The sequence below is a fragment of the Lutjanus erythropterus genome, chromosome 6, assembly GCF_056507025.1.
Source record: "Lutjanus erythropterus isolate fLutEry1 chromosome 6, fLutEry1.hap2, whole genome shotgun sequence".
Lineage (NCBI taxonomy): Eukaryota > Metazoa > Chordata > Actinopteri > Lutjaniformes > Lutjanidae > Lutjanus > Lutjanus erythropterus.
In genome coordinates this window covers 20366426-20377245 of record NC_139322.1, presented here as the reverse complement: position 1 = coordinate 20377245, position 10820 = coordinate 20366426, and the positions used below count along the sequence as shown (strand labels likewise).

Sequence of the window (10820 nt, the reverse complement as noted above, 5' to 3'; positions counted from 1 at the left end):
ATCAAATTGTACTCAGTGCTCAATTATGATTTTAAAGTAACTAAGTAGATTACATCGTGTAATGCACAAGTTTGTGTAAAATAAAAAAACAGCAACAGTAGTCTGTACCATTGCACATACTAGTGAAATGCTGAGGGAAATACAAAAAGAGTTCCAACCACCCCCAATCTCCCCTATCATATATCCAACAGGTCTTGGCGCTCCCCATATGGCCTTCTTCACATTACTGTACAGTATCATTTACATTTATTGCATGCGCATCTCCAGCCAGCTGTTCCCACCTGCGGCCGCCAGGGAGCGCTGCTCCACTTCCAAGCTGGCAGTCCAGCAGCGCTCTCCATCTCCAGGCTGTTGGACAGACAAGAGCGCACAACAGTCTGCCAGACTCCCCGACCGCATCGCACCTCTGTCCCGCCACACTGGGCCACTTTCTCACCGCTTCCTTCAAGGAGGATAAAGAGGGAATTCCCGGTGCAACACAAACGCCTGACTGAGGAGGTTTAAGGTGGATGTTTCCTCCATGCTGGTATGTCTTAATAACTAAGTTTGCTGCCTCAGCCGCTGAGCAAAATAGGAGGAGAGGAGCGGAACTTTCAGGGGACCCTTTCTTTCTCGCACCGGAGTAACCACAGGTTTTAATCCAAGAGGTCACACCTGCCACCGGCTCCGATCCTCTCCAGCCCGGCTGCGGAGGTGGATGCTATGGTGTAACTTTTACACTCCAGTCGAACCTGAGGAGAGGAGAGGAGAGGAGAGGAGCCGTTTGATGGTGCTGGAGAGGGGATGCGAGCCTCTCCTCCGTGTCGGATAGCGGAGCGGCTATGAGGAGAGAGGTTCACCTGCTGGGCTAACAGAACAAGAGCACACTGCACCAACAGGTACGGCTCTACACCTGCACACAGCAGCCTTTTTTTTTAACTGCATAACAAGTGTGCGTGATAAAAAGTAAATGAGTGTCACACCTGTCACGCATGGACAGGATTGTGTAACAGTCCAGCGGTTATCTCGTCTTTGGAAACCATTTACGCACAGGATGGATTATCATCTATTCCATTTTAAGGGGTAAAGACAAGGATTTGAATTCATGAAGGCGTGAGAGTTATGCAAAAAGATCTCTCGTGGTCATCAGCCCGCTCCGCTGTGGTATCACTCTTATTATCACGGTGGTGATTTTATAGCAAAGACAAATGATTGCGGTTGTTTCAGGTGTTGCACAGCCTATAAAGGCTCCCCCCTCTCTCTCAGATACACACCCACGCACACACACCGACACACTCACGCACACACCGGGGCACATAGGTCTTAGCTGTGTGTAAATATGGGCATATGGCACTAATTTAGGCATAGCTGGTGTTAAACAGCGGTCTTCACTTCTTGTTGACTGATTCTATGCGCTGTGATGTGTCCAGATGTGCTAAATGATAGGTAAGTTGTAGCTTTATTTCATGGAGAAAGAGCAGATAAGGAACCTGAGCTCTATCGCCTGTCTTCAGTTTAAAGATAGTTGCACTAACAGTTTTTTATTGTCCTTATAAGACAGGAACATGATATTTACTGCTTTTACATATTAAAAATGTGAACATCTGGAGTGTAAATATAGACAGGTTGTACTGGGGCCCATGGAAGAGAATGGCCCTGCGCAAGTGATTCAGATCGTCATCTCAGAAATGTGCCTGTGATCTAACAAGAACTTGAAATGAGAAAATTCTGCCATTGGCTATATATACATTTCTTGTATATATCTTGTTTCTTTCCTTTTTTTTCTTTGTCTTTCTTTCTTTCCGTTGTGGTAAAAATAGCATATAGCTAAAATCATTTATATGCTTATTATTCTACATAGACTATAAAAACTATAAATATAAAAATCTATTCAATCAAAAGAACAATATATTTTTTTCCGTTGGTACACTGTCATGAACAAATATACAGTGATTTTACTGGGTAACATGTATGTTGATGTTGTCCAGGGTCAGACTGCTATTTGACCATGTGAAGACATGATGCACAAACAGAAGCTTGTTTAGGTGGAAAATCCGTCAAGACTGACAAGCTGAACACGACGCCCCTCCTAGCAGCAATGCTGCTTGGGCTTGGTACCTAACTTTGATACTTGTATAGTACAGATCAAATTGTTTCAGTACTATCAAGTATTCAAAAAATGACTTGTCATTTGATACCAAATTTGGATACGTAAGGAGTTTTGACAGTTTACATAATCCAATACTGTACAGATATTCCATCAGTTTCTTCATTTTAGTCCAGTTATCAGGGTTGAACAAAGTGCTCAGAGTAAAAACGGTTTCTCCAGCTGCTTCCAGGTCTTTTAACAGCTTCTTCCTTAAAAGTGAGCAGTTGTGCCATAATGTGTAATGTAATTTTATTATGTTAAAATGGATTTTATAGAATCGGTACTGAAGAAAGTATAGTTTAGTAACCGGTATTTCTGCAGTTTGGTTAGCATCAGTATCAACATTGCCATTAGTAACCATGCAGCAATTAATGTTGGGATAGCAATGTGTGTATGGGTGCTTCACAACTAGTAACTCGTACGCATTAGGGCCCATCATAATCATCACACACCACTGGTGAATGTGTGAGGAGCACGCAGGGAAACTCATCCCTCTGAAACCAGTGGTGGGCGTCTGCTGCACAGCACCATGGATCACCTGATGTACTGTAGATGGTGATGAATAAGATGACCTTTATGATGACAGTAGTGCATCAGTTTGGTAGCAGAGCAGATGCTGTGAGGTGCTGAAGGTGTTGTAGTGGCTACTTTGAGCTCTGGACATTTTAACAAACACTGTTAGAGGTAACATGGTAACATTTATGTTTCCTCATCATGTCATTTCCTGTCTTTTGATAACCTTGAGTTGTTTATAAATCCTCATGTGAGCATACAAGATGGTTTGATTTAAACAAAGATGGTCATTCCAACTGTGAATATATTTTTTGACATGCTCCTGCTCCATCTGTCTCCGTCTCTTACTCTCCTTCTGTTTCCATGAGCCTCTGTGAACAACATAGAAGGCAGAGAAGAGGAGTGAGGGAGATACAAAAAATGAGGCGGAAGAGAAGTGACTGACAGTGAGACATGATTGACAGGAGAGAAAGGTGCAGGGAGGAAGACTGGATGTTGGGGTTTATGGGGAGATAAACAGGAATGCTTGAAAAGAAACAAATGTGCATTCACTGATTAGTTGCTCCTGGAATGATCCTCAAACATATTTTTAATACGACCACAACCTGATGGATACCATCATGAAATGTTATGACATCACCAGTTTACTGAACAGTTCTAGTTTTCTGCTTATATTACTGATCACGGGGGTATAGGTGAGACAAAGAGAAGAGATGAAGGGTAAAAATCTACTTTTGTGCCTTTTAGGAAACATTTAGTAACTGAAGCCTCCCTCCTGTGACAGGCTGCACCCGCTCCAATAAATAAATCACAACAGTATAGTACTTTCCTCATGGTAATTAAATATGAATTACCATGTTGGCTGAATCAGGTTATATTTCATCCAAAATGAGGCAAATGATTTAACTGGAATAACATGAGAGACAGAGAGAGTGACTTAATGAAGAAAACAGATTTATGTGTTTGTGAGCTTGTGAAGTTTTAGAAAGTGGGTTTTGAGGTTTAGATATATTCTTTGAACCCAGATAGGGTATGGCAATGGTCACTCCTGGTATTGCAGCAGAATATTCCCCTGAGACCCAAAAAGCCTTTTCCCTATAAGCCACCATTATAAAAGAGATGTCAGTAAAACTGTGGACAGAACACCTCAAACTGCAAACAAGCTCAGAGGTTTTACAGTTGTAAAATTTTCCCAGAGCCAAGAAAAGCGATTTAACAGTCGATGACATAATCACAATGTGAAGTCTATGGGCTGAGCAGGAACTCAAGGCCAGCTGAAAAAAAACAGCTGCACATTTTCCTGGAAAACCTGGAAGCTAACTTTTTTGGCTTATTTGAAAGGTGAGCAATTCTCATCAAACTGAATTGGCGCCATCTTTGTGTCTGGTTTCTTGCTCATATAATACGTCTCTGGTTTGAGGGTTGGTTTTAGGCTCTAGGTTAGAGGGTCGTCACAAGTATAAAAGTACAAAAAGGAGTGTGTGTACTTGATTAATCATGTTGTCACAGTCACATTGTGGGGACTGGTTCCTCCAAGGATAACCATTTATTTAAGGTTATTCACCTGAAGATGTTTGCAATTTTCTGAGCCAATTCTAATTTGAGATTTTTTAAGTCTAACCTTGAGATTTTTTAAAAGTCTAACCTGCCAATTCCAATTTTCTTTGTTTCTAAGAACCATAATTGGAATAATATACAACTTTAAAGGTTACTGCCATGCCTTGTCGTCTTTTCTCTCCTCCTCACCACCTTTTTCTTTTTCTAACCTTTTTTTTTATTTCCTTTTGTCACATTTTCTTTCCATCTCTACTAATGACCTCTCCTCTATTTCTTCCTCTGTTCTTTCCAGAACACTTCTCTTTATCCTGTTCTTGAAGTCCACCACTTTGCCTAATGCTGATGACATGCTAGTGTGTGTGTGTGTGTGTGTGTGTGTGTGTGTGGCTCTGACCAGGTGCACTGAATATGGTGACATCACTGTCTGTGTCGCTGTACACATGCAGAGAACCAGTGTGTGGTGTATACGTATAAATTTGACCAGCACAGGTCACCGATTGAGCTGATCAGTGCATGTTTACATGTATGTGAGGATAAATGTGTATCTTTGCTTCTTTAAAATATATATTTTTTGTGATTTATGACTATGTTGCATAGCAATTAATGTAAGGATGACAGGAAACGGGAACGAGACAGATGCAACAAAGGCCATAGTTGGTGTCATAATCCCTTTGCCCCCAGACACTCCAGTGTATGTTTGCTTTTGGAAAATTAACAACCGCATATGAAGAGCAATGTAGAGGATAAAATGCCGCTTTGCAAATCAGCAGAGTACTCGAACTACTCAAATTGCACTTTCCCAGTTGTTTTCCAAATATAAATTATGTCCTCACAATTCAAAATTTCTCTCTCTCTCTCTCTCTCTCTCTCTCACACACACACACACACACACACACACACACACACACACACACACACACACACGCCCTGGCCATGATCCACAGGACTTGTTCAGATTGGTCAATTTGACTCTGCCTCCCTGTGGCAACATGACCAACAGTGACCATTCACACACACAGGGTCATACTAAGCTTACAAAGTAACATGTTACATCTTATTTCACTAGAAATAACTACTTCTTATTTCACTAGACATGAGTAACTAGACATGTAACTAATTACATTTTCAAATTAATAATGCAATTAGTTACTGAAATTTAATTGCCTTGGTAATTGTTACTTTCGTCCTACTTGAAAACAAAGGTCAAGACGGCTCAGGAAATGCAAGCTCAATGTTCGTCTCAGTATAATTAATATAAACTGTTCAGAATTATTTATTAACTACTGTAGAACAGTAGAAGCAGACATTTAAAAGTAATTTTCCAAAGTTACTCATGACTTTTACATGCAGTAATTTGTAAAACAATTTAATTACTTTTGAGAGAATTAACTAGTAAACGCAACAAATAATTAAAATTTAGTAACTTGCTCCACACAGGTTATACTAAAAAATATTGCATGCTTTCATGTCCCCATATCTTACACCTCCTTCTTCCTGCATTTCTCTCACTCACTTCCTTTATCCCTCTCTTCTACCAATAAGCCCTCTGGGCCATGGGAATAATGTCAAAGCTTCTGTCCAGAGAGACAGAGACAGACAGAGTGAGACAGGATAGATTGAGACAGACAAAGACAAAGAGAACAACCAGAAAGAAATAAAAAAGTACAGCATGTGTCCTATAAAAGGTGATCTCTTTTTCATTTGCCACCTTGTGTAGCTGTGCGTGATGAGAAGAGGGCAGGAGAGAATGAAAAAAAGAAAGAACGAGAATGAGAAATAGGAGTGACACAGACACGTAGAGAGAGAGGGAAAAAAGGAAAGAAAGCTACAGGGGATAAATAAAAATAAATAAAAAGCATGTGTCCTATAAAAGGTGTTCTGTATTTCATTGGACATCTCCAGTAGCTGTGTGTGGTGTGCTGAGGCCCAGGGGGGACGAGTAGCCACTCTAAATGTGTGTAACCCACATAAAGAAATTGTTTCTGGGAGATCGGGCCCCGTAAATTCATTCCTAGCCGCCAGCCCTGTTCTTATCCCACCTCCCAAAGGTGAGCTATAACATCCAAACACATATATTTTTTAGATTCTTTCCCTCCACACACACAGACAGACTCTCTCTCTCTCTCTCTCTCTCTCGCTCTCTCTCTCTCTCTCTCACACACACACACACACGCACACACACGCACACGCACACACACACACACTGACTTTTCTGTTAAACACGCACACATCCAGACCCCCACCCCACACACACACACAGATCTTCCAGCAAAATCAGAATCTCACTTTCTCTGTATGCAATCTCTGCTCAGGATGCACACACACACACGCACACACTTTTTTCACATTCACACAAACATACACACATTGCTTTGCTTCCCAAACGGCTTGTGTGGGACAGTAACGGTGACAGCTACAACAACATCAGTACCTGCTGTGGAACAGAGGAGCGTCAGAGAGAAACAGCAGCAGATGCTGCGCTCACAGCTTCAGGATTACCTTAGCCTGAACAAACTCCATTACTGCTTCTATTACCCAGGTATACACAGCCTGGGAAAAAGCACTTTGCAGAACCACTGTTTACCCAGGACCTCTGTGCCCCACACACTGTGTCCCTCGACTACAGAGCAAGGAAGAGGTGAAGACCAGAGGGAGGAGAGGGACGGTTTATGGGAGGGAAAAGCTCTCAGTGACTGTCTTTGTCACAGCCAGGGCAGTGCTGAAGCAATAAGTCAGTTAATTCAGTAGTCAAATGAGAGATAATTAATTAGTAATCAATTAATTAAATAATCAGATAATTAATTAAAACATTTTGAAAACAGAGTGATCATTTAGATGTGGTACTCTAGAGAACTTAATCGTCCATATACAAGTACACAGTAGGGATAAAATGTCTTTTCTCTGGGGCTGATGTTGCTGTGCAAACAAGGCAGTCAGCATAAGGTGCCATAACAAAACAAATCAAACAAAGTCCCACCACCTCTAATTCAATATTTTTGTGTTGTGAGCCACAAAACAAGTAATTTTAAGTCATTTTGTGGAATAAATGATTAATCAATAACAAAACCTGCAGTTGCAGCTGTAAGTGAGTTGTTTGTTATTCAACAAGTAGAATAACACACTACTGCCATAATGTGTTAACTGGAAAATGTCAGACAAAATAATATATTTTGAAAGACCAGTGTGTAGGATTTAATGGCATGTAGTGGTGAGTGTGCAGATTGCAAAGACTTCGCCTCAGCATCCCCTTCCAAACCTGTAGGAGAACCTACAGTGGCCACGAATCTTATGAAAAATGTGAAGGGCCTTCTTAGAGCCAGTGTTTGGTTTGTCTATTCTGGGCTACTGTAGAAACATGGCTGTTCAACATGGCAGCCTCCTTAAAAGAAGAAGCCTCCTGGGGCTGATGGTGCTGTACATTTAAGATTTAGGCAGTGCAAACAAAGCAGTCAACACAGAAATGGACAACATACAATATAAAAGACGAGACAGAAACCACCACAAAACAAGCCGATTTTAAGACATTTTGTGGAGGAAACCATTAATCAATAAAAATAAGCTCTAGAGGCATTCCTAAATGAATTGGCTGTGTTATTCAACAAATACAAATAACACACTTCTGCTGGTTACTAAGCCTGGAAACCAGACAAATCTTGTTAGCTCATGTTTTCATTTAGTTTCACAGACATCTCTGGCCCCTCCAGGTTTGGATCCAGTTGGGCCAATCACAGCAATTTATTTAATATGGGGTGGGTTCTAAACATTGACTGACAGATGTGTGTTGCAGGCCCAGGTTCAAAAAGTAACATGTTTCACTGCTCTGATTGGTTGTACATTTGTCTAGTTGCTTCCAGTCAGCAGGTCCATCCAGTGCAACGTGTCACATTTCTGAAACTCAGGTCCAACTGTCAAACTTAGGCTGCGCTGATCAAATATGGATGACGATTCTGTCACTGCATCGCCTCTTTCTCGCCTAAAATGTTTTCCAAAACATATTTTAGTGTGTTTAGCTGTATTACTACACAGATTATAGCCAGGTGGCTGCCATTATATGCTGTTTTTGGAAATGGACACCTTTCGTCACTCTGATTGGTTGTATGTCACATTTCTTTTCTCTGATTGGTTGTAGGTCTATCCAATTGGAAATTGAAAGTGAACTGAGAGGTTCACAAAAATTAATTAGTCCGGTGATGCCAGACTACTGTTTACAACCATACTGTAGTAATTTGAACATGTAGGGATTTATAAATAACAAATAACAACACATAAAAAAGCAACAATTTTAAGACATCATGTTGAAGTGTGTTACAGTACAACTACAGTACCAACAATTTTGTTAACTGAGTAACCAGTAAAGTCATTTATTTAGCAAAAAGAAGAAGACCTGTTTAAAGTTTTGTAAACATTCTGCTGCTTTTTCTGTTTAATAAAACCAAATGTTTGGGTTTTATACAATCTGTGTGACAAAGCAAGCAATTTTAAGACATTTTGCACATGATTAACCAGTTCGTCTACAAATAAAGGAGGAGGCTGTAATTAGTAAAATAATCAAAAGAATTGCCAACAGTTGCAGCCCTAAATTAACTATTATTTATCAAATACAAATACCAGTGTTTGCTGGTTACAACCATATTGTATTAATTTGTTATTAACAGTGCTTTGACTGGTTTAAGACATCATGTTGAACTCTATTATTCTGTGATTGCTTTTTGTCATTATTTTTGACAGTGTGCGCTTTAATAAGTTTAGTGAAAATAATAAGTAATAGATAATGATAATCGTTTGTGGCAAAGAGGCAAATACAGAAGACAGAGATGACAGGGGAGTACTGTGTAGCAGGTCTCTCCTTTGACTAATGAGGGTGTGTGACAGGGCAACGGTGAGTGATGCTCTGCGTGTGTGTGTGTGTGTGTGTACAAGAGTGTTTTCCAAGGCTGTATATGTGACTGCAGTGCCAGCAATACAATGCTGAACAGTTCTGTAATGGATAAGTGGATGTTCAGAAGGTTAATAAGGGGGAGAATGAGAGAGAGCATGAGTGAGTGTGTGACTCTGTGTATGAAAATACGCTATATGAATGTGTGTGTGTGTGTGTGTGTGTGTGTGTGTGTGTGTGTGTGTGTGTGTGTGTGTGTGTGTGTGTGTGTGTGTGTTTGTGTCTGAAGTGAGTGATGAACTGCCATGTATTTGAGTGGAAAGCCATCCATCACCCTCATCAGAGACTCTGGGGTCCTGTCATTACATGTTTCCCTTCATTTACACTGTTAATGACCATCTCTCTTGACCAAACCCTTTGCTGTGCTGTCTCGCTGTCTCAAATTCAAATTTTAAAACAGAAATGGACATTTGATTTGTATAGTTCACTTCAAAGATTCATAGTTACTGACTATGTAGTCAGGTGGTTCTTAAAGTTTTGTGGGAGTCACTACATTGAGGACTACAGAGGGAAACCCATGAACTTCTCACAGGATCTGTGATTGATCTCATAATGGCATTTAATATCAAAGGAGCAATATGTAAAACCCAGAAATGAGAACTGCAGTCCAAATTGTGAGTTGGAGCCATTAACAGTATATTAAATAGGTTTATTCCTTATTTAGTATATAATCTGTGGTCGAAGCAAGTTGTTTCTACCCACCCAGACTGAGAGCTCAGGCAGGTTGCCTGCAGGCTGCAGGGACATTGACAAGGAGTGTAAGACAGGTGCAACATTAAAATTTGACAATGACAAGCAACAGCAAGTACTACACTGTTTCTAACCGTCAGTTGTCTGTAAAGCTAAAAACAAAATCCTGAAAACAAAAGCCCACTGCTCTGAAAATGCACACTGTTTGCCTTACTGTCTGCCAAACACTTTAACATTGCTTAATTTAACTGTTTTTTAACATCTACTCCTTCTAAAAGATTACTAATGATTTCTTATGACTCATACATAGACCCCAGCTGATTCAGAAAACATTCTGCATTAATTAATTAATTTTGCATTAAATCTCTCATGAGCTATCATGGTAATTTTGACAAAGTACAGTAAACATATCACATATTTCTCCTTTAAGTTTGTAATTCCCCTGTTTGCAAATAAGGCAGATCCCTTCACCTGTCCCCAAAGGTCCGAAGAAGTAAGAGCTCATCCATTTTCCCTGATATTTCCCCTTCTCTTCAACCATACAGCATTGTTTCCAATGTGACCTTTCCATCTCATTTACACATTAAACTGTCGAGTTGCCCATCGAAATTTCTAATTTTAGCAAACAGCACTAGCATGGATGATGTGGCTAAAAATGATTCCCACAGAACACACAAGCTGCAATTAGTTGCCATGCAACAGTTAGCTAGCCTGACAGTCGCTTGGGGTGCAGTTTGGCACAGTAACCAAACAGTGTATTAAATGTAGGTTACTAAAAGTGAAAGTCTTGAAATGGAATGATAAAACTATAATGCATGCATTTCATGTCACCAAATGTCTCTAAGGGCCACTGTTGACCTGCACGCCCCACTTTGAAGAACTATGAAGTAGTTTGTTCACTTTCCTCTCTAAACTAAACAATCAGATGCATCTCAGCATGTACATTAGTTCATAAAGTTGCAAAGTACTGCACTGATTCTGTCTTAATTTTAGTGG

General features: G+C 40.2%; 1 protein-coding gene across 1 annotated transcript in view; it reads left to right on the top strand.

The window, feature by feature from the left end:
• The first annotated feature begins 357 nt into the window (after positions 1-357).
• The window catches only part of LOC146325205 (chemokine-like protein TAFA-2), a 126100-nt gene continuing 115637 nt past the window's right edge, over positions 358-10820 (top strand). Inside the window, exon 1 of the mRNA XM_084719999.1 lies at positions 358-878. The gene's annotated coding sequence lies outside the window, so the exon portion shown is untranslated. The remainder of the gene's footprint in view (positions 879-10820) is intronic.